Below are 23,118 nucleotides of genomic sequence, written 5' to 3'. Positions count from 1 at the left end.
GGATTGAGTATCTATAGGTGCCTTTGGCTCACTGTCCTACATGTTTGTTAATGTATAATATCGATTATTGTGGAAATTTAGCTTAGAAACACGGTGATGTCTATTTGTGAACACATGACAGTGTTTTCCTTTTATTCATTTCTTTTTTTTTCCAATGGCAATAGCTGGAAGCCCAGGGTTATTTAGAAGCTTTGCTTTATCAGCACGGCCCTGGGAAAGTCATATTTTGCTTTTCTGGTTGGGATAGTGCAAATATTTTTAATGCCAAAGGGGAAAAAAACCAAACCAAAACAAAACAACACGCTTTTAAGCTGCTCTTTTAATTATTTGGAAATCAGGAAGAAAAGCTGTAGATGGGATAAATTCCCTGTATTTTATGCAGTGCCATAAGCTGCTTATAGAAAACATAAGCTGCTGGGTGAGGTTTTCTCCTCCTCTGTTTGCAGGATTGACTGGGAGTGGAGTTGTCAGCTCTGGGTCCATGGTGGGGGTCCAGGGCTGGAGCATCTTTAGCTCAGAGAAGCTGTGGCTGCCCCAGCCCTGGGAGTGTCCAAGGCCAGGTTGGAGCAGCCTGGGATGGTGGGAGATGTCCCTGCCCGTGGAATGAGATGATCTGGGAGGTCCCTTCCAACCCGAACCATTCTGGGATTCTGTGAACATAAATGTACAAACAGTTGTAATAAATAATTCAGTTTTTATTGTCCTTTATATACCCCGTACGACACTTAAAAACCACTTTAAAAATATCTGAGTGCCTTTTAGAGAGGGTTATTTTTTTTCAATTCTCTCCTCCCAAGATATAATGCAGATGCCTGTGGGGAAAATATGACTGTAAAAATTTAAATTAATGTAAAATAGAAAAGTAACTGTGAAGAATGACCTAAAATAGCTTTTCAGTGTGGAAAAATATCACTCCTTGCTGTGTTACAGGAATAGAAGCCAGGGCTGGGAGCATCTCAGTTCCAGGCTGTAAGAAAGCACAAGTTTGAGAGAAAATATCATGTTATGGGGAAAAGGAGAGAAATTTCTCAGCTGGGTTCCTTTTGGGCTTCCATTTGAAGCCCCAGGCAGGTGACACATTTAGAGAAGTCCAGAGAAAAATGAATTGGGGTGGAAAAAGCACATGATGGGAGGGCCTTGACAAATTCATTCATGAAAGGTCTTTGTTACACAAAGCACCGGGGATTTAAGGTCTGGGTTTGCAACAGATAAATAACTTTTTAGTTGATGATTTTTGTACATAGTTTATCTAGATTTTACAAAAAAACCCCTAATTGAAGGTGTGGAAGGTCACCATGGAATTACAGAATCATTAAAGCTGAAGGAAAGACCTCCAAGATCATCCCAGTCCAACCTTCGAGTCCCCCCTCAGCACCTTCCACCTGTTGTCTGCTTGGACTTGCTGTGTGGATGATGGGTCAGCATTGTCAGGGATGGGTGTTCTGAGGGGGTGGTTGGTTTGGGAAGAGCTTTGGGGTCTGAGAGCACCACGTGGGTGACTGAGCTGCCCCGGTGTCCCTTGTGTGTCGTGCATGGGGTGGGAGGACAAATCAACAAACCCACAGCTGAAACCACAGCTTTTAGTCAGGTAAAGATGGAAAATAATTCAGTGATCCTTCCCATGCCACTCCACGTGCAGTATCAGGAACTTTGCACTTTCCAGAGCTACAGAAATGGGAATGGAAAAGCACGTGGCTTCCACTAGGAGCCCCAGCAATAAAACTGAAGCAGAGGAAAAGTCTTCCTGTAGGGCAGAGATGGGAGCTGAGGAGGGGGCCAGGTGGGATGCAGTTTGTCTGACAACTTGGAGATGCTCAAAATTCCCAGCAGAGCTTTGGTAGAAGCTCTTTCTCAAGGAAATCATACTGGTATTAAAAGCAAACCCACCTAAATTCACCATCTTTGTTTATTTAATAGAGCGTCCTGTAGAAAATACTGATATTAAAGAGGTTGTTGCATTGGGTTTTTTTTTTAAGTAAATCAATCTAGTGTAGAATTATTTTAAAGCAAATCGCAGTTGGAAATAATTATCTCAAGGAACTAATCTTGTAATAATTTCCTCTCATCAATAATGGAGGTGCTCTATCATAAGAGCTACATTTGGACATAAAGATTTGGGATTTGCCCTTTAAGCAGCTTCTTGCCTGGTGTTTCCTAACTCTTTATCTTGCAAGAAATTAAGATGGTCGTTTGTGTGTCTGCTGTAAGATCCCAAAACTATAGAGTTTGGAAGGGGAATAAAAATGCAAGTTTTGTTTCCGTTGTCAATTATTTCAAAGAAATGTACACAGGAGAGTTTTTTGGGTTGGAGTTTTCTGGAAAGATGTTGACTTCTGACAGCAGGGGAACTGCACCCAGGGTGCCATAAATGCCCCAGGCCAGCCCTGAGCCCAGAGAAATGGGACTGATTTCTGTTGAAATGAACAAATGACCGGGAGCAGACGCTCTCCTCAATCTCAGCCTGAGTTGGGAATTGGATAAGAGGAATAACTGTGGTGATGGATGTCTAGGTTTTGTACAGATCCCCTCTTTTGGCAGGTTATGGTGGATGTTTGTAGCTCCCTGAGGAACGTGCTGTGGTTCAGGTACAGAAGCTCAGACCAGGAATACTTTGGGATAAGTTGAGGAGCAGCCCTGGGCCCCTGAGCAGGCTGGTCCAGGGAAGGTGTCCCTGCAGGGAACGGGATGAGCTTTGAGCTCCTTCCAACCCAAACCATTCTGGGCTTCTCTGGATGTGATCTGATTAGAAATGGGTGTTAATGAGAGGTGTCAATGCAGGGAGAAGTGTTTGTCACCTGGGCAGGGCCAGCCTTGAGCAGAGTCCCCGAGCCTGGCCGGACCCAGCGCTCCTTTGAGCTGGGGGTGTTAATCCCGGTCCCTTTGGAGCCGGGACCACCTCGTGGGAGGGTGCCCAGCTCAGCCCAGCAGGGGTGCAGGGGGTTATGGGGAAGTGAGGGGCTGAAGACCCTCCTTGCCCCAGGTTTCCAGGGATGAGGCTCAGCTCCATCTCTATCCTTCACCCCCGGGGGGTGTGGTTGTTTTGGGCACCGGGGGTTGTGTTGGTCCCCCCTGGTCATTTCACACCCAGCAGAGGTTCCTGATTCGCCTTCGTGTCCTTTAAAGGGATCTTCCTGCAGTGAAGAGAATCCTGTAGGGAGGAGAGATTAGGGAGGATTAGCTGCTCCAGCCACCCTGTGCTTGAAGGAAGGATCTGGGTCAGGAGGCCGCCGCGGTCCCTGCGTGGCTGCAGAGAGTGCAGGAGGGATCTCAGTCCCTCACCCCATCCCACCCTGCCACGGGCAGGGACACCTTCCACTAGCCCAGGTTGCTCCAAACCCCATCCAACTTGGCCTTGCACACCTCCAGGGATGGGGCAGCCACAGCTTCTGAAGCACCTGAAATCAGATACTTGGCAGGGGGAGGAATAATCCCAAACTTGTAAATGGTGCTAAACCCGAAAGATTTAATCTCAAAAAGAAAACCAGGAATTCCAGACTGAGTTTTTATGTCATCTCTCATTCATTACTTCCCTTAAAAAACAGGATTAAGGCTTCTGGAAAACTCAAGTGAGCCCCTTGGTACTCAGGGAAAACAGAAAGTGATGCCCTAGCAAATTAATACGTGATTTTGTGTGTCTATTTTTAGGAGAACAATTTAATCTATAGATTTAAGGAGGATATTTGCTTCCATAGTAATCTCAGACCATTTAATAACAGCAAACCACACCCCAGGCACGATGGGAACAGCCATCCAGAAGGGATGAGCTTGGACAGGCTCTCCCTCATGGATTTGTTAACAGTTACCAAATGGACACACAAATGCAGCAAGTTTGTTTTCCTTCATCACCTGTTAACGTTAAAATCCACATCTTGCATTTCATTTTATTCGTAAGTTATTTGTGGTAGGAAGAGGAAGGTGTAGTGGTGGAGTCCCCATCCCTGGAAGTGTTCCAAAGGCTTGTGGATGTGGGTTAGTGGTGGACCTGGCAGTGCAGGTGAAATCACTGGGTTTGGTGATCTTGGAGGGCTTTTCCAACCTAAATGCTTCTGATATTCTATTCCATGTTTCTGTTTGTGTGTTGTAATTCCCAAAGAGGGCTGTGGATTGCTCACACTGACCTGGGGTGTTCGTGGTGCCCCTGTCCCCTCATCAGAGCTCCGTGTGGACAGGGGTGCTGTTGGAGCCGAGGGTTTTTGGTTGTGGATCAGTGAGCACTGGTGGGTGTAGGGACGGAAAAGCTGGCAGTGGTTGAAGTCTCACAGCTATTGCAAAATAACCTCTGTTTTACCCCAAGAAGTGCCATTCAGGGAGACATCCTGGTGCTGAGCACGGACACAACCTGCTGATGGGGCTGTTGATGGGAATGATCTCCTTGTATTCTGTGTTTCCTTTGCTTCCTTCCCCCCTTAACTGCATTATTTGATACCCATCACGTCACGGTCACTTCTGAGCCCCGACTGCTGCACAGCTGATGTGACAAGTTCTCTCAGGGTTGTCACAGGAGTCAGGGAAGAGACTTTTGATTTTCTCAGGGTTAGGTTGTGGAAAGTTTCTGATGCTCTGTCAGACTGGCTCTGGTTCTGTGTGCTCACACCTGCCAGCAGAGATCAGCCCAGAGGGAGAGATGATTCATCCCTGGCGAGGGGCAGGATCCCACTGGGGACAGAGGCTGAGCTGCTCTGCCTGACCCACCCTTTCCTCTGGTGAGCACAGATTGACAGGGCTGCTGTAAATCTTCCCTCAGGGAAGGATCCTGGCCCGTTCCCAAGCCCAGAGCAGTTTCAGGTTGTGGTTCTCGCTGGTGACGCAGCTCTTGAAGTGGTTTAGGGACTGGAACGACAGACATCGATACTTGGAGTGCAGTAAAATTACTTGGGACAGGCAGTTAGTGCTGAACTCTGTGACTTCTGCTCTCATGCTTTGCTCTCTTGGAGCTTGGAGCGAATACTCTGTTAGAGGAGCCAGGAATTTCCTTCATTATCCGTGCCGGGGGAATCTGCACACACCCATCTGTCTGCAGTGCCAGTGACCTGTGCGGGGCTTGGAGTGCCTGGAGCTCAGGGGGGCAGGGTTGGATGGGATTTTGGGAAGGAATTCCTGGCTGTGAGGGTGGGCAGGCCCTGGCACAGGTTGCCCAGAGAAGCTGTGGCTGCCTCTGGATCCCTGGAAGTGTCCAAGGCCAGGTTGGAGCACCCTGGGCTGGTGGAAGGTGTCCCTGCCCATGGCAGGGGGTGGGACTGAATGGTCCTTAAAGTCCTTCCCAATCCAAACCATTCCATGATTAAATGATGCTTTTCAATAGACAAAATACATGAGAAAAGGTCAGTGAGAAGCAAGTGCTGAATTTCTGTGAGTTTTAACCAAATCTGCCAAAATTTAGTTGTGTGGAACTGCTGGGGGGTGTCACCCAATAGTTATGGGATTCTTTTTTTTTCCTTTGATTCTCCTTTTTTTACTAAAGCAACTCTATAAAATATATTTAAAATAGTTCCCTCACGAAGACAATCCAGGGGACTGAGTATGTGTGCTGTGAACATATTTTATAATATTCTACTTCATGTAATGTTTTGACAAGTATTTTTTGTAGAAGCTGAGAAAGGAGCTGAACACGTACAAGAACTGGCTGTGGTATTTCATTCTTTGCTCCTGCAGATACCAGGGCCCTGTGCAGTCCTTTCTTTTTTCTTTTTTGGAGGAGAATGTGCAAATCTGCCCCTTACTTTGTGTTTTGGGTCACTGGTAGTGTGTGTCTCTTTGCAAAATCCCAAGATTTTCAATATGGTTTCTAATGGAGGGACCAGAAGGTCCCAGGCCTGAAGGCAAAAGGATATTGCAAAGCAGCACCACAGCGGGAAATCTCATCCAGTTCCTACAACATTTCCACCAGCGACTCCAGCTGGTGCCCTTATTTTTTGATCCTTCCCCATTTTCCTGAAAATATAGTGACTTTGCAGCGTTTCACTTAGAGAGATATATATAGAAAAAAAAAAAGTACATATTTGTGAAGGTGCTGCTCGCTGCTTTCTTATGAAGATCTGAGTGTCTCTGCAGACCTGGTTACTAATGTTCTGTTTTACTAACAGTTTATCTCCACACAGGTAACACAAGTAGCAAGACAACCGGGTCCTCCTGCCCCATCCCCTTACACTGCACATGAAATAAATAAGGGACACCCAAATCTTGCTGCAACGCCACCGGGACATGCCTCGTCCCCTGGGCTCTCACAGGTAAGACCTGGCGTTGGAGCAGAGCATTCCCAGCCTCCCTCCTCTCCTCTTGTCCCATTCTCAGCTCCTCTGCTCCAAAGATGGAGTTGTGCTGTCCGTGACCAGGGTGGGAATGAGGTGAAGAAAGGGGAGTGCACTCAGGCAGCCCTTAGAGCAGCTCACTGACGCCATAGATCAGGAGTTAAATACAAGTTTATTGGACGTTCGTCCCTTGTTGAGTTTGTAACAGAAACTAAAAGCAGCTTGGAAAATGGCAGGAAGCAGTTGCTGATGAGGAGTTTGCTTTGCTGCTGGATCAGGCACGGCCTGACTTCCAGGTTAAACTGCCCCATGTCCTCTGTCAGGGGTTTTCCGTGGGGAGTGTTTTGTTCAGGATGCTGCAGTTCTGTAATTATAAGAAATGGGTCAGGAAAATGAGTTGGACAAATGAATGCTCATGAAAGAGATGAGATAAAGGACTGGTTACAGAAAAAGTCCAGAGGAGATAAATGGGAGTTATAATAAGAATGGAGAAATAGAGGTTAGTGAGATATGTGGAATGAATTGGTCTCTTTGTAGTCTTTATTAGATAAATATTCTGCAGGGCTGGAGTGAGAGTGGAGAAGCTTATCTGAAAAAGGAGGGGGCAAAAGAGGCAGGGACTGGGGCGAGAAAGGGGGGAGATAAAAGATCCTGGGATGGGGACAAGCAGGGTGTGTGAAGAGTGAGGTGTGAGATAGAGGAAAAGCTGCTGTTCCCTGTGCTCCTGGTGAATTCATACCTGCTTGAATCAAGGGGAAAGATGTGAATGGTCTGCTGTGAGGGGAGTGGGTTTGTCCTGAGCAGGGGGAGGCAGGATGGCACCGAGGGGGAGGGCTGGGAATGGGGAGGAGGTGGGATCACAGCACTGGGAGAAGGGAAGCTCCCGAGTCCTGCCAGCCTCTTCAGTCCCTCTAGACCAGGAGATTCCTGGAAACAAATAAGGTCCTGGAAGGAGCACTTCACCTGAGTGGATAAAAAGTGGTGGGAAAAGCGGGAGCTTGTGGTTGTGTTTGGGACTGCTCATCTTTGTGCAGTGGAGAGTCTGAGGCTGATCCTGGATCATAAGTAGCTTGCAGGCATCAGTCAGCAGTGTTGGAGCTGCTCCTTGTACTCTTCCTGCATGGTTTTGGAAGTAAAGGCTCTGGATTGAGCACTGGGGCTGGTGGAGCAGGGAGGACACAGAGCAAACCCTCAGGTGGTGCCTGGCTTGTGTCATGGATCGAGACATTCCTTCCTGGTAAACCTCAGCCACACAGGGAAGTTCATCCTGCGGGAGATAAGAGGGGAAGAAAGAGAACATTTCAGGCAGCCTTCTTTGAAAACTCTTCTAATCGAGGGGTTTCTTTCCTTCCCTGAATATTTTCCCGTTGAGTCAGTGCTTACACAGAGGGTGGGCTCGCTGCCAAACCCGCTCCAGCCCCGGGAAAGCGCTCCTTTCCTGTTCTGCTGGCTCTTGGTGTCTTGGAAGTGAGTGTCAGATTGTGTCACTGCCGTGCTGCTGGAGGGACCTGGGAGCCTCCAGAGCTCCAGGAGGGGGGTTGTGCTCCTGCTGTTTGGGCCCAGCCCTCAAGAGCCAGGGTTATAGGGCAGGTGGAGCATCGAGATTGTGGCCCTTGGGGGCCAGAGAGCACTGAGGTCTGGGGAGCTTTCCCCAAGTGGTTCCTGCAGAGGTGAGAGTCGGTAGCAAAGCAGCCAAAAGGATGGTTCCTGTTCATTCCCAGCACTTCTGAGCACCCAGCACCTCAGGTGACCCTCTCCCTTGTAGCTGGAGGTGAGGGTGAAGGTTGGATGATGATGCCAGGCTGGACGGGGCTTGGAGCAGCCTGGTCTGGTGAAGGTGTCCCTGCCCATGGCAGGGGGTGGAACAAGGTGAGCTTTGGGGTCCCTTCCAAGCCAGAGCGTTCTGGGATCCATGAAGAACCAAGATGGAAGTGCTTACACTTGGGACACTCCCACCAGTAAGGCTTGAAAGGGAATCAAGCCTCTTGGCATGAGCACTTGCAGGCTAACCTGTCCCCAGGAAGGTTTTCTGTACCCCTGAACTGTTAGAGGTTTGGCTAAACCTGAATTTTGAGTATTCTTACATGTATCTCACTTTGACCCCTGTCAGGGGTTGGGTTTCCATGTTGTGTAAGAAACTCCCCAGTTAAGTGGAGGTTTGGATGGAAGTTTCACCTGTTCATTGCATCATCATTTGTCTCCTGTGGGTTTCAGGGAATGCCCTTGTGCTTGTGTGAACAAAGGTGGGGAGTGGAAGTTTCCTCTTTCGAGACCACTTGTGGTTTTGTGAACCTCCATCATGATTCCATTTATTTGCTTTCTTTTAGACAAACAACCAAAATCCTTTAAATCTCTCATCACTTGGAAGTTTTTCTGTGCTGTAATTGTTCTTTTTGTCTGATTGTTGGACCCCTTAAATCCTGCTGTTTCCCTTTTGAGATAAAGGGATCCAAGCTGACATGGGATTTGGATGAATGCATTATTATTAATTCCTTTAACAGCAATAAACCACTTCACAAATAACTGTATTTTACCCACCCACGCTGTGTGGATGATTGAGCACTGAACAAAGGTCCAGTCCTACCTAATGTAGGAGTGTTTGTGCATAAAAGATAAGGACAAGACCACTTCATTTGAATTAGAGCCTGATTAAGGGTCATTGATTTCTCCATCAGACCCCTGAGTTAATAAATACTCATGAAAGTGAGTCTGTCCAAGGCAGGGACTGCTCTGGAGGCAGTAGGGAATGAAAATACTGATGGATGGTTTTAGGCTTTGGGTATCATTTGGTACTAAGACTGATTTTGGTAGTGGTAGAATTTGTGTCGCTTGGTTGTGTGGTCACAGATGGCTTTGAGTGCCGAGCTCAGTCCTTGCTGTCACCTGCTCTGGGTCTCACCAGGCTCAGTTTCTTGTAGTGGAAATCTCACATGGAATATCCTGAGCTGGAAGGGACCCACAGGGATCATCCATCCAACCCCTGGCCCTGCCCAGACACCCCAACAATCCCACCCTGTCCATCAGAACGTTGTCCAAACCCTCCTGGAGCTCTGACACTGCCCTGGGGAGCTTGTTCAGTGCCAGCCACCCTCATGGGGAAGCTGTGAGGTCTCTCCTCAGCCTCTTCTTCTCCAGGCTGAACAAGCCAAGTGTCCTCAGCTCCTGGAATGGCTCTGAGAGGCACTTCCCCCTCCCCCTTTGCAGAATCCCTGCTCTGAAGGAGAACAGAGGCTCAACAAGTGCTGCAGTTCCACAAGAGCCCCCTCTCTGCCCTGGCTGCTCCAGAGCTGCCTGTCCCAGACTCTGGGTGATGAGGATGAAGTGACAGCTTAAATTCTTTGAAGTGGTAAAAGGCACTGCTGTCCCTCAGCAGAGCTCTGGGAGCTGGAGCCCCTCACAGCTCTGCAGGGTTGTGTGTGATGAGATGATGACATCGTGCTCTGTAAGGGAGGATTTGGGAACCACGGATCAGGGATGTGTGGCAGATTCAGTCTCTCCTGTGGGAAGAAAAGTCAGGTGCAGGTGTATGTTGTACCTTTGCTGGCTTTCCTTCAGCTTTGTTTGAATGGACAGAAGCAGCTGTTCCTGCAGTGCTGTGCTTTGGGGACTCTCCCACTCGCTCCTCTGCCTTTTCCATGGGATGGAGCCAGAACAAGAGCGAGGCTCCCTGTCCCGCTTCCTGCCAGGGCTTTCCTGACAAGCAGCCCCTGGCACTTTGCTGCCCCTCAGGATTGGGTTGTACAGCACAACGAGGAGAGCTGGGCAGTGATGTGGAACATCACTCCACAGCCCCAGCCCCACAGCAGGAGACAGCCTTTGCTTCCCGAATTCCAGGCCCTTGAAATCATCGTGCAGCTCTCAGGAATGTGCTGAACTGTGCAGGGGAATGTGCAGCACATGCTGCTGCAGTGATGTTGTGGCCACATGTGGCCCCAAGTCCATAAAATTCCGTATTCCTGTCGGTTTTTGTGTGACTATTCCGACAGGGAGAGGAGGGACACGGCCCCTCTGCCTCCTCTGCTGGCTCGAGGCTGGTTGGACCCAGTTTGCTTTCTCAGTGTGCAGAGGAAAGGAGAAGCCTTTGAAAAAGGAGCAGAGAAATTCCTCCTTGGATGTGGAGCAGGTTCTCCAGAGCTCAGGTAGGGCCTGGATTGGCAGCCTGTGGGCACCACTCGCCTGAGCTGTCTCATCCCCTGGTGGGTGTGGGAGAGCCCAGAGCAGGCAGAGAACATTCCCAGAGCAGCTGAAATGCTGTCAATCTGCCCCTCTCTGGCTGTGCCTCCCAGTGATTGATGGGGCAGCCGTGGTGGGATGGGAATAACAGGGAAACCCTTCCAGAGCAGCCAGGCTGGGGCTTGGGAGGAGCAGCAGGACAAGTTTCCCTCTGTCCATGGAGGGATCAGAGGAGGAGAGGGCTCCTTCAGCTGTGCCACAAACAGAGGCAGCACGTGGAGCTTAGGGCACCAGGAGAAGACAATTCCATCCCTGTCATGACCTGGGAATGTTGTGAAGGATCCCAAGGAACAAGTGCAGTGGGTTCTGGCGCACGAGGGGGAATGGTTTGGAAAAGGCTCTTGGCTTTCTCCGCCTCAGCCTTAAAACTGCGGGCTCTGATGTGTGTGCTGAGGGATTGTCTTGGTCCAGGCCCATGGTTTGGAAGCACCAACCGACGAGGCTTGGAACAAATTGCCAGGAATTTCCTCAGTAATCAGGGAAAGCTGCAGCTCTCGTCAGGAACACGCTGTGCACCGAGCAGAGCTCAGCCTGCCCACGGCTGGGGGAATGTGGAGCACCAGGGAGCAGAGGACCTCTTGGCATCTATGGAGACCCTCTTCTGGATCTGCTGGAGTCATGGACATCCCTCATCCCCTCCTAAAAATGTCCAGATACATCCAAGCAAACAAACAAAAGGGCAGGAGGGCTGAGCCCTCCGGATCTCGGTGTTCGGAGACCTCGAATTTTAGGTGGCTGATTTAAATCCAGAACAGATTGTACCAGCTGAAACTTGTTACCATCTGGTTCTGTGCCTGGAGTGAAGAGAGTTTTGTGGTCTCATTCTGGTCCTCAGAAATGTCACCATCGTTAAATTAGCGTTTGTAATGGCAGGGAGACATTCCTTAGTACCTTAAGGTCTGGGAATGTGTGCCAGGAGCATGTCTGCCTGCCATCTGTGGCATGTTTATAGGCAATCCCCAAGCCCCTCTTTTATTATCTTGGATCCTTTCTACGGGAGCTGGAATAATCCTGTTAAAACCATGATGTTTATTCAGTGCCTCCATCGCCCGTGGCCCCAGTGTGAGATGCTTTTAATAAAGTGACGTTTATGAAGGGATTGGAATGGAAGGAGGGATGTAATTTAATTGTAACCTCGCCTGTTGTGCCCTGTGGAAAGTCAGGTGTCCTGGGAAATGTGAGTTTTTCTCCTGGTTCTCTCCTCATGTTGGAGGCAGCTGCCTTCAGGGTCTGGTTGCTACACGTTACACTCATCTTCCCCCAAATTCTGGGGACAGACAGGACATAAGGGAGTGGCTGGAGCTGTTACAGAGGAGATTTAGGATGGATATTAGGAAAAGGTCCTTCCCCCAGAGGGTGGTTGGCACTGAACAGGCTCCCCGGGGCAGTGTCAGAGCTCCAGGAGGGTTTGGACAACGCTCTGAGGGACAGGGTGGGATTGTTGGGGTGTCTGTGCAGGGCCAGGGGTTGGACTGGGTGATCTCTGTGGGTCTCTTCCAGCTCAGGATGTTCTCCTTCCCCATTATTTGGGTCCCCATGTGCTTTGCTAGGAAGAAGAAATCTGGAGCACAGGGGACTCCTGATTTACCATCTCATCCATACCAACACCGTGTCCATCAGTTCTGTGTCCAGGAGCATCCTCGGGCACACCTTGGTCAGAGTGGGTCTCTCAACTTTGCAGGAACTCTTCCCACACAGGAAGCTCCTTGTTTTGGGGACGGTGCCGTTATGGCAGATTTCCTGCCAGTTCAAACCACTTGGAGTCCTGTGACTTGTGGGGGTGTCAGGCAGGATGTTTGTTAGGGATGTGGACACAGAACAAAAGAGGAAACTCTCCTTGGGCCGGGGGAGAAGTTGATGCTGGACCAGCCATGTGAGAAAGTTGCCTGCTTGTTCTGTTCCTCCAGACAGCACATTCCAGTTCCTTGGGTCTTCTGTCCATACCACATAATGAGGATAAAGAAAATTTAAGCAACTCAATTACTGATAGTGTTTTGAGGGCAAGAGACCTGCCTAAAAAACCAGATTAAAATGCACTAATGGATTTTTTTCTGAGCACTCAAGAGTTTGACCTCTTGTCCTTCCCACTTCGTTCCTTGTGCTTCCTTCTGCACATCCGGGTCAGGCTTCATCCCAGCACATTTCCAGTGCCTTTTGCTAATTCTGAGCTTGCAGGGATCTGTGACTGCAGGTGGAGATTTGAAACTGTGAGTTATTTAATAGCTGATAAATCCAGAAGTGTAATCTGCTTTTGGCCTTTGTGTTCGAGACCTGCTGGAAGTGCAGCTGAACCCTCTGGTTTGTAATAGGATTAGGAGGGTTTTGATTGGGTTAATAATGCTGGGAATATTTCCTCCTAGAACGTATTTCATTATTTTTGATTCATTACTGTGCTTTTTACCTCATTAGGTTAAAGCTGGGCTGGAAATGTTGAGCATGTCTGTGTCTTGGTGCCTTCAGGGTGCTTTTGTGTAGGGATGCTCGGCTTGGTGGGTGTCTTCTAATTTGGGGGAGCAGTTGGGTGTGAGAGCTGCAGGAGGAGAGAGTGGGGAAGGCATAATGTGGCTTCAAATGCCAATTAACACTATCAATTTTAATAATTATTTAACCCTGGAAGCAGTTAGATTTCATAAAGCACACTGTAGGAGGGAATGAATGAATTAGTTTTAATATTTGTACATTTAAGAAGGACTAGAAACAGCCTTTAATTCTTTTTTCCACAAGAAAAGGAAAGAAAGAAAAATCCACTCCAATTTTATCATGTCCACGTGCAAGGGGAAGATTGCAGCACAAATCCTGAGTGTAGTCAGGACTGGGTCTGCCTTTAGACCCAGCCCTCGTGCTGCTGGTTTGCAGGGGATTCACAGAATGATCCCATGGAATCCCAGGGTGGGTTGGGTTGGGAGAGACCTTAAAGCTCATCCCATCCCACTCCCTGCCACAGGCAGGGACACCTTCCACGAGCCCAGGTTGCTCCAACCTGGCCTTGGACACTTCCAGGGATCCAGGGGCAGCCACAACCTGTGCCAGGGCCTGCCCACCCTCCCAGGGAAGGATCTCTTCTCAACCTCCATCCAACCCTGCCCTCTGGCAGTGGGAAGCCATTCCCCTTGTCCTGCCACTCCAGGCCCTGGTAGGAAATTCCTGCTCTGAGAGGTGTGTTTGATGCTCCTCCAAGTGCTCTGCTGTGCCCAGTGGGCAGAGCTGTGTTTTTCTACGGCTGTTTGAGCCTTTCCTGCCAGGAGTGACCGTGGCCTGGCTCAGAGTGATCCCTGGCCCTTCCAATCTGGTGCAAATGGAGGGATTTGGAATGGGAAAGCTCCCTGGGGGTGTCTTGGCCACACAGCCCATCCTGGCCGGGTGCGAGCGGAAACGGCTTTATTTGGCTTGGGAGATTACTGTGAATCAAAAGCAGTTTCAAATTTGCCAGTAGCTTTTCTTTGGGGGAGGGAGCGAAACAGCATTTTTAATAGAAAAGCAAATTTCTCTGTAGCTGTTTTAAAATTCCACAGATCCCTTCCTTCAGGACTTTTCCACGCGTGTTTTCTGTTCTCGCAGCCACGTGCTCTGGGCTTTATTTTGTTACTTTTCAGACTTTGCCACTTGTTGAACCACAGTTTTATTCATAATACGAGAAGACAAAACAATACGAGGCAACTTGCCATTTTCTTACATTTAATAATTGCGGTTCTGGAACCCCTTCTGCAATAATACCTTCTGTTCCCTGCGATTTAATGGCTGTTTTCTTGCATGCTCCAGAAAACAGGCAGTTTTGAAACAAACACCATGTGTTCCATAAAGCACCAGAGTCAGCACAAAAGTCAGGGCTTTACCCAGCCTGCATTTTGTAAACACAGAGGGCATAAAATATTCCCTGCAGCCAGATAAAGTGGGGAGATGGAGCCCTGGAATTACTGGATTCCACCGCTCGCTGTTGTGCCGGGCTGGGGACTGAGGAATAACCTCTGGAGCCGTTTCTACCTGCAGGAGAGAGGGCCACATTCCAGAGGTGAGGGTTTGAATCCACAACCAGCCTGGTTCTCCTGACAGCTGAGCTCTCACTGTGCTGCTTTCCATGGAAATGACGGAGATTCCGGAGCAGCGCTCCCACTTCTGGCTCCCTGGAGCCTGGAAGGGCTGTGCCCATGATCTCCACAGACCCCTCCTCACAGAGCTGTTGGAAACCCATAATTTACTCACTTGCTTTACATCTGTGTGAATTCAAACACTTTACGCACAGGGTATTTCTGGTTTCCAGTGTATTTGATAAATCTTGAGTATTTTATCTGATTGCTGCTTTGCACTCGGACAGGTGAAGGTTGGAAGAGACCTGGAGAGCAGGTCCAAGTCAGGGTTAGCTGGAGCAGTGAAATCCAGGCCACATCCCCTTGGGTTCTGAGTGTTTCCAAGGATGGAAACATCCTCAGAGGTAGAAGATGACAAACTTTTGGAGCTTTTAATTATGTTTTGGGGGAAAATAGGAGGAAAGCTGCAAACGTGCCGATGCTCTGGAGGAGGGTCTGAGCTGGCTGAGGGGCTGTTCCTAAGCACAGGTATTTGTCCTCAGAGTTCATGCTTTTGTTAAAATGGCACAAGTGAAAGGTGCTTTGTGAAGTCAAGGGTGCCTCTGCTGAGGTTCACAGCAGTGGAGGTGTTGGAATTCTGCCCCCAGCACACACAGGCACACACACACTCTGTATTTTTGAGTATCTTTATTATAGAAAATACCAGTGTACCTAATTATGTGGTGGTCATTAGCAGCCCACCCCAGGCTGTGAGCCAGGTGCTGCAGTCAGGCAGTTCAGCCTCGGAAAGGAGCCAAGTAAAGCCAGAGCAGCAGTTCCAGATGTTGGTGAGTGATTTACGGTGACCTTCCCCGTGGCCTCGCGCCTTCCTCAGCACCAGTTCCAAACCCAGGCAGATTCTGTGCTGATGGATTTAATAAAGGGGTGGCTCTGAGAGGGGACAGCTTCTGGCAGGGCATCTGTCCACCCCCCTGGCTCAAAATGCCACTGGTTTCAATATTCCAGTCTGGATCCTTTGCTGACCACGGCGCTGGGTCTGGAGTTGGGCGTGGAGCGACTTACCTGGGAAGCAGGAGGGTTGTTCTTTCCTGCCCAGGCTGGGTGTCCTGTGTGCCTTTGCTCTCTGGTGAGGGGTGGGCACATCCAGGGGAGCTGCTGAGAAAAGCACACAGTTATGGAATGGTTTGGGTGGGAGGGACCGTAAAGCTCATCCATCCTGAGTGTAGTCAGGACTAGGTCTGCCTTTGGACCCAGCCCTCGTGCTGCTGGTTTGCAAATTCCGTCATCTCGTGGAATCCCAGGGTGGTTGGGTTGGAAGGGACCTCAAACCCATCCAGTGCCACCCTTTCCATGGCATGGGCAGGGACACCTTCCACCAGCCCAGGTTGCTCCAAGCCCCATCCAACCTGGCTTTGGACACTTCCAGGGATGGGGAATCCATTCCAGGGCCTCCCCACCCTCGCAGGGAGAAATTCCTTCCCAATATCCCATCTCTCCCTGCCCTCTGGCAGTGGGAAGCCATTCCCTGTGTCCTGTCCCCCCATCCCTTGTCCCCAGTCCCTCTCCAGCTCTCCTGGAGCCCCTTTAGGCCCTGCAAGGGGCTCTCAGGTCTCCCTGGATCCTTCTCTTCTCCAGGTGAACCCCCCCAGCTGTCCCAGCCTGGCCCCAGAGCAGAGGGGCTGCAGCCCTGGGAGCAGCTCTGGCCTCCTCTGGACTCTCCCCAGCAGGTGAAGAAAGTGCATCTGTGTCTGTGTTGCACAAACTGTCTTTGTCCAGGGGAGAGCAAACCACGTTTCCTTCACCACCTTCCCTCAATGACAATCTGATTATCCACGTCAAAGGAGAGACACCTGGAGCTCTGTGGTTGTTCCTTGGGACTCACTTTCCCTGTTGTTTCTGTTCTTCCTGCTCAGATGGGTGACATTGAATCACACAAAAAGGTGGTTACCAGTTTCTCAGGGCAGGTCCTGGCACAGGTGATGTACCCCAGGACAAACTGCTGCAGAGGGTGAAGGGTGTAGAGAGAAGTAATTCCTCCTGGGTCAGGGTATTTGTGTCCTCCTAAAGGCTGAGTTTAATCACAGAATCCCAGAATGGTTTGGGTTGGGAGGGACCTTAAAGCTCATCTTGTTCCATGGGCAGGAGCACCTGCCACTGAAATGTTCATATTTACCAACACAAGGAATTCTCCTGAAGGCTGATGGAAAAAGAGGGAGTTAAAGCAGTGTCCTTGTGAGAGAAAGGGCAGTGGTGATGGCAGCTGCTTCTCTGTGTGTTTTACTTGTCTTCTGTTTGGTAAATCCCAAAAATCAGGCAAGACACCTGGAGCTGCCCCAGTACATGGCACTTGAAGGGAATGGCTTTAGAAAAAACCTACATATTTAAATAAACTCTATGAACAATCACAGTTCCTGTTTACTCTTTACTTCCACCCAAATCCAGACCTGGGAGTTTCCCAGCAAATCCCACAGGCAGGGACTTTGTCCCGTGTCCCACCCTGGTCCCGTCCCAGCCCCTCCATCAGGACCAGGGTGTTTGTAAGTTAAATTCTGTTTGAAAGTGAAAACTCTACATCTGCACAACCTGTTCGGTGTCAGAGAAGAGCTCTGGTCCTTTCATCACTGATTCTAATAGGACTTGGAATATTCCAAGTAATATATAAAATGTTTCCCACGTCCTGATGCACCTCCAGGGGAGCAGCACTGGCTTAGAGAAGCAAAAAAGTAAAAAAAAAACCCACATATTTTTATTTTACAGCGGTGAAGACAAGCTGATTTCAGTGATTCTGGATAATTTGCTAATGAGCTGCTTCAAAAAGTCATCATTTCTGATGTGGTGTGCACCAAAACCCTGCATATTTGTACACGTAGCTGTGGATGAGGACTGGTGTTTAAGCAGAGTGACCTGAGGGTGTGTGTGATGATCTGCAGGTGAAGTGTCATTGTAGTAACAAAACATTTAGAGGGGAGTTGTCCCTGTTAGTGGTTTAATCATCATTGTGCTATTTTTAAAACTGGGATAATTCACAGGAGTAGTGGGAGAATATGCTTTATGCATTATTTGAGAGGCTACTGTGTAAGAAAGGCCGAAATGAATAAACTCAACAATTTGGGTTTCTCCATCATCATTTGTAATATTTGCAGATGAGCTGGAGTCACATGTTACAGATACTCTGGGTTTTTTCCTGCCATACACGGATTATTCACATCATACCCACTGCAGCTTCCAAGCTGCCTGCAGAGCACACCAGGGAGGACAAAAAGAGATTGATTGGAATTATCTGGTTGCCAAAATAAGAATAAAATTCAAGTGTGTCCGAAAGAAGTGCGGGTGCTGAGTGATGCCCTGGCTGTGGTCAGATCAGGTGAGGGGGCTGATCCTCCAGCGCTCTGTGACTCACTCACAGAGTGGTTTATTTTGTCCATTGCCGACATACTGATTGAGGTCAAAAGCTGCTTCCCCTCCTGTGCTGCAGCCCCTGGGCGGGTGGTGAGGGCAGGGAGAGCAGGACCCTGCTCATCCCTTTCCCTCGATGTTCCTGAGGCAGCACCAGGATGGGAAACGAGCCTTTCATTGCCCATGTGGGCTGTGGAGATTCTGGGCTGTTCTGGGCTGCTCTGGCTGAGCCTGTTATCTCTGCCTTGCAATAACACAGCTTTTCACATCAGAGAGGAACATCATCTTGCTGTAACACTGAGACTTTGGAAGTTTGAACCATTTTCCCTGGAAGGCAGTGAGGGAGCAGGAGCAGGAGCAGCTGCCTTTGGGAGAGGCTGGAAAAGCTGCTTCTCCCAACACTGAGTTAGTGCTGATGCACCTTTGTTAAAATCCAGGCCAGGCAGAAACCAAAGCTGGAGGGGGAATAAAGGAGCTGGGTGTGAGGAGGGGCAGCCCGAGGAGCTGCTGCTCCGGCCTGCCTGAGTTCATTAGGGAGAAATGAAGATACAGGGTTTAAATTATAATCCTCTTTACTTTCGAAGAGCTGAATGCTGAGCTTTCACTCGTGGGGTCCTGGAGGGCCTGCAGTTGTTTGGGTTGCAGTGATTGAGTTATCACAGGGATTGGATGGGAGGCTGTGGGAGGGCAGAGCCAGCCCAGCTCGACAGAGAAATGAGGATCCAGAATTAAAAACCACAATCCTCGCTGTCATTCCACACGTGTGAGCCCTGGGATGGGCTGTGATGCTGCAGGGAGTTCTTCACCTGCATCCCAGGGTGAATTCCTGCTGCCCAGGCCATTGACCCCGGGGAAAAGTGTCCAAGAGCAGCCTCGAGCGCTGGTGCATCAGCACAGCCCATCCCACGTTCCCTCTGTGGTTGTGCTCAAGGAAAACAGCTCAGCAGCTGGAATGAAAACAGAGTCTGGTTGTTAAAAACAGGGATACAAAGGGAACACCCGGGCAGGGATCCTCCTCTCCTGGACCTTCCCCCGGGGGCAGCTGCCTTTGGTCTCAGGGGCTTGTGTAAAAAGAATTTACAAATGTAGGGCTAGGATCCCTTAGCAGAAGAACACTGAGTGTTCCCCTGAGTGCCCAGCTGGGGGGTTTGAATCAAAATTTAGCATTTAACTGGGTCAGGGAGTGGCTTGGGAAAAAACCAGTGCTGTGCAGAGGTACCTGTTCAGCAGGAGAAATGGGGGTGGGTGGGGGTGTCTTTTGAGGAAAGAGCTGGATCTCACAGCAGTTTTTTTTTCCTACTTTCAGCCTGTGCTCATATTTTTGGTATTCCATTTCTCGGCATAAAATAGTAAAAAGGTATTTTTTTAAATACGTGTGGTGGCACTTTTGGTAGGTTTTTAGCTGCCTTTTTTTCCCCATTCGTTAGTGCAGTGAGATATAATGACGTATAAACCACCTGGGCAAGACGCCATAAAACTACGGTGTGATTTCCTTGCAAGCTCCACACTGGGCAAGAAGAAAAAAAGCCCTTTGGGGCTCTCTGGGACTGCCTGTGGCCCCAGCACACCCCTCACGTTGTTGTGAAGTGTTCTCCTCCCCAGGGATCAGAGCTCTGTGCTGGGGTGCAGCGGTGCTGCAGCTCTCCCCACACGGCAGCGCAGTGGCTGTGCTGGTGTTACTGGGAGGTGACTGGGAGTGTGAAGGTTCCCCCCCCAAGGTCACAGCGGCGGGAGCAGCAGCAGCAGCAGAGCTCCTGAGTCACGGTCATGTGCCGGAGCTGCAGGTCCAGTTCTCCTCCTGGTGTGTAACTCCGTAAATACAGACCCAGCCAGGCTCTTCCCTGAGTCAGGAGAGGGCTCTGGAGTGGGGATTAACCCCTTCCCACACCACCCCGGCCGCGCGAGGGGACCCTGCTCTGCCCGGGGGTGGGAGAGTTTTGTTCCCAAAAAAATTTTCCAGAGTCAGAGCGGCGTGACTCAGCTTTTGTGAGCCCGGGGTGTGTACTTTGCCTGTTTATTCCCAGGACAGGCAGTCCCGAGGGAGTCATGTTACGCAGCAGGCTCAGTGTTTATTAACCAGCTCGGCCACTGAGCTAAGAATAACTTTTTTTTTCGGTTGTTTTGTTGATAGTGATTATTTTTTTTTTCCTTGCTTAGCACAGTAGGACCCGAGGTGGAAACAGCCCAGAGAGAGGGTTTTCCCAGCAAGTTGTGGGAATATTAAACACTCAGCTATTATCACCTTCCTCCCCCCGTGGCCAGCCACAGCTGAAACACAAAATCAGGGAGGGGAGAGCTTTAAGGGAAGCAAATTGCTGCGTGTCCAAGTGGAGCAGCTCGGCAGCACTTGTGTGAACTCCAGGGATCCAGTCCAGCCTTTGGATGCTTCAGAACCAACCCTTGCCTGCAGAGTGGTGCTTCCTTCCCTGCCTTCCCCTCCCTGGGGGTTTATTTAGGGGATTTTCGGAGAGTTTCCTCGCTGATCTCTTCATCCCCTCGCTCCATCCTCAGCATTCCAGCCCTGGAGCCCTGTATTGCCACGTGACTGCACGTGACCACCTCACTTTCTGTTCCTGTTCAGCTGCTTGGCACAGAAAGGAGTCCCTTGGACAGATGAATAGATGCAGTGCTTTAATCAGCTGACGGGGCTGGAAAGCCGCAGAGGGCTGTGATTTATTCTCTTGGATCTTTGATAATTTATTTAGGCTCCCACAGTCTTGTATGTGAAGTTAATACCTGCAGAAATTTATAAACCACTTTTCCCATCCCTTTTTTTATTCCCCCCCTGTGAAGGTTCTAACGCAAATACCAGTTGAGGCAAAACCTCCCTGTGGTTTGAAACGTGCTGGGCAGAAGTGTTTGTTGTTGTGCAATAGTTGTAAAACATGTTTATTTAGGTGGTGTTTGTGGTCTGCAGCGGGGTTTGTGTTGCACTTGTTCCTTAGGGCAGAGTTGTGACCTCGCACCCACAGCAGTCACTTGTCACAGCTGCCTTGTCTGGTGACACCTTAATAGCAGAACCCCTTCAGTGGCCACTGCTTAAGCCTTTATGTGGTTTTTCTCTGTATTTTGAACTTAAAGCTGTGTTTGTTCTGGGAGGGTTTCAACCCTAGGGGGGTGTTACACTGGGCTGTGTCATCCTGTCAGCCCCTGGTGTCAGAAGTGACGTGTCACCAGTGAGGGGGTGCCTTTGGCACCGTGTCCGAATGGCTGCTTTATGGCTTGGCTGCTGAAACTCAGAGCTTTTTAGGCTCAGTGATAGCTGTGCTTCCTTTTCTATCACATTTCCTTTGGCTTGGGTAATTAAAAAATCCTGGGGCCGTTTTGGAGGTGGGATTTTGGGGCAGCATTAATACCTGAGTTAGGCTTTGGGAGTTAAATGACTCGGCTCTGCTCTGTGACATGCACTCTAAGCCTGAAGAAAACATGTTTTCTTGGCCCTGAAGGTGGGGGAGAAGAGTAGCTGTTCCCTCCTCTTGTTGCTGATGTCTGTGGGAGCAGCAGTTTGGGATGAGGTCTCATCTCTTGACACACAGATCTGGGGGCACAAGGAGCTCACGGTCAGCTCGTCCGTTTATTGATATTATCTGTTCAGAATATTTCCTGTCCCCCACCCTGTGTGCTCTCTGCGGGCTGGTAGGAGAGATACAAGGGGGAATGGCTTCAAACTGGAAGAGGGCAGGGTGAGGTTGGATATTGGGAAGAAATCCCTCCCTGTGAGGGTGGGCAGGCCCTGGCACAGGGTGCCCAGAGAAGCTGTGGCTGCCCCTGGATCCCTGGGAGTGTCCCAGGCCAGGTTGGACGGGGCTTGGAGCATGCTGGGCTGGTGGAAGGTGTCCCTGCCCATGGCAGGGGGTGGGATGAGGTGCTTTAATGTCCCTCCCAGCCCATTTTAGGATTCTGTGACACGAAGAGCTGCATCAGGACCCTGTGCAAGGTGCATGGACTGACAGCAATCCACTGATCCTCCAAGGGGAGAGGCTCTAATCTCACACTGGGCAGAGATCCCAGATGTCAGCAGCAGGATCCCACAAATGCAGGACAGCTTCTGCAGGCTGTGGATGGAAAGACCATGCAGTTCCCCGTGTCTCGTCGTTCTGCCCCACTGAGAGCTGTGCTACATCCATCAGACAGCATCGACACTGCCAGCTCCAGCACAGTCACACTTGGCAAATAAAGGGGGGAATAGCTGATGTTACATCTGACAGCTCAAAACAAAACAAAACAAAACAAAACAAAAAGGCATTAGAAGACTTCTTTCAAATTAGTTGTTAGCGTGAATTAGTTCTTGGCAGGGGGAAGGAGGGAGGGGAGGGCTGGCTGGAGAGGATCCGATCAGCTGAGCTCCTGGAGAGGAGGGACAGGGAAAACCTGCCCTGCTCACCTGCCAGAGGCTGTGCAGGGGCTGATCAAAGCTTTTAGTTGCTCCTGAGCCAGAATCTGTGCTGCTGTGTTGGTCAAACCACTACAGAACAACATTCTCCAGGTGAATACCCTGCCCAGTGCGTTTGGTGTCCTCACAGCAGAGACCTGGTGGTGTACTTGGGGACTTGCATTTTTATCTTCATTTTGACCCACAAAGCAGTGTGGGAATTGGGTAGAAAACAATAGAAGGTCCTGCTTGGTTAGTTTGGGTGGTAGTAACAGTGTCCTCACGTCTCTGTGGAGTTGTAAGTTTTACTCTTCAAAATGCAGTTTGAGTGTGGTCCCAGAGAAGGAATAGGAGGTGTTGCAGAAGTTGGTGTTTGGGATGGGATCTTTTTGGGCTGTACTCAGCCCCCTCATCCCCTCTGCCACATTTTTTGCTTGTTTGTTTGTTTTTGTGTTATTTTTCCTTCCTTTTTTTCCTGAGGCTGGGAAATTCCTGGTCAGATTCTTTCTAAACTATTATTTTCATTTACCTTGTGTTACATTTTGATCAGCAGGTGATTAGTTGGGGGTTTTATGTCTAGGGATGGACAAGAAGGAAAAAAAAAGACTTAACACAGATTGTCCCCTGTGCTGGGCACAGCCTGGGCACCTCCAGCCCCGGGGGCACCGCTGGGACCCTCCGGACAAGGAGGACACGGAGGGGCTGGAGCGTGTGCAGGGAAGGGAACGGAGCTGGGAAGGGGCTGGAGCAGCAGGAGGGGCTGAGGGAGCTGGGGGGGCTCAGCCTGGAGAAAAGGAGGCTCAGGGGGGACCTTCTGGCTCTGCAATCCCTGACAGGAGGGGGG

The 23,118-nt window shown here is 49.8% G+C and overlaps 1 protein-coding gene across 11 annotated transcripts in view; it reads left to right on the top strand.

The window, feature by feature from the left end:
• Window positions 1-23,118, top strand: part of EIF4G3 (eukaryotic translation initiation factor 4 gamma 3) — a 105,569-nt gene that overhangs the window by 5,363 nt on the left and 77,088 nt on the right. For 8 of the 11 annotated variants that reach the window (XM_027905382.1, XM_027905381.1, XM_027905380.1 and 5 more), the window contains exon 1: window positions 6,123-6,227. The exons of 1 other annotated variant lie outside the window; for it this stretch is intronic. The gene's annotated coding sequence lies outside the window, so the exon portion shown is untranslated. Of the gene's footprint in view, window positions 1-6,083; window positions 6,228-23,118 lie in introns of those variants that run through there. 2 more of the 11 variants (XM_027905384.1, XM_027905383.1) reach the window with 2 other exon arrangements.

This window comes from Empidonax traillii, unplaced genomic scaffold (assembly GCF_003031625.1).
Source record: "Empidonax traillii isolate 1590-97213 ecotype Southwest subspecies unplaced genomic scaffold, ASM303162v1 scaffold1149:size320058, whole genome shotgun sequence".
NCBI lineage: Eukaryota > Metazoa > Chordata > Aves > Passeriformes > Tyrannidae > Empidonax > Empidonax traillii.
This window is presented reverse-complemented; position numbering and strand designations above follow the sequence as displayed.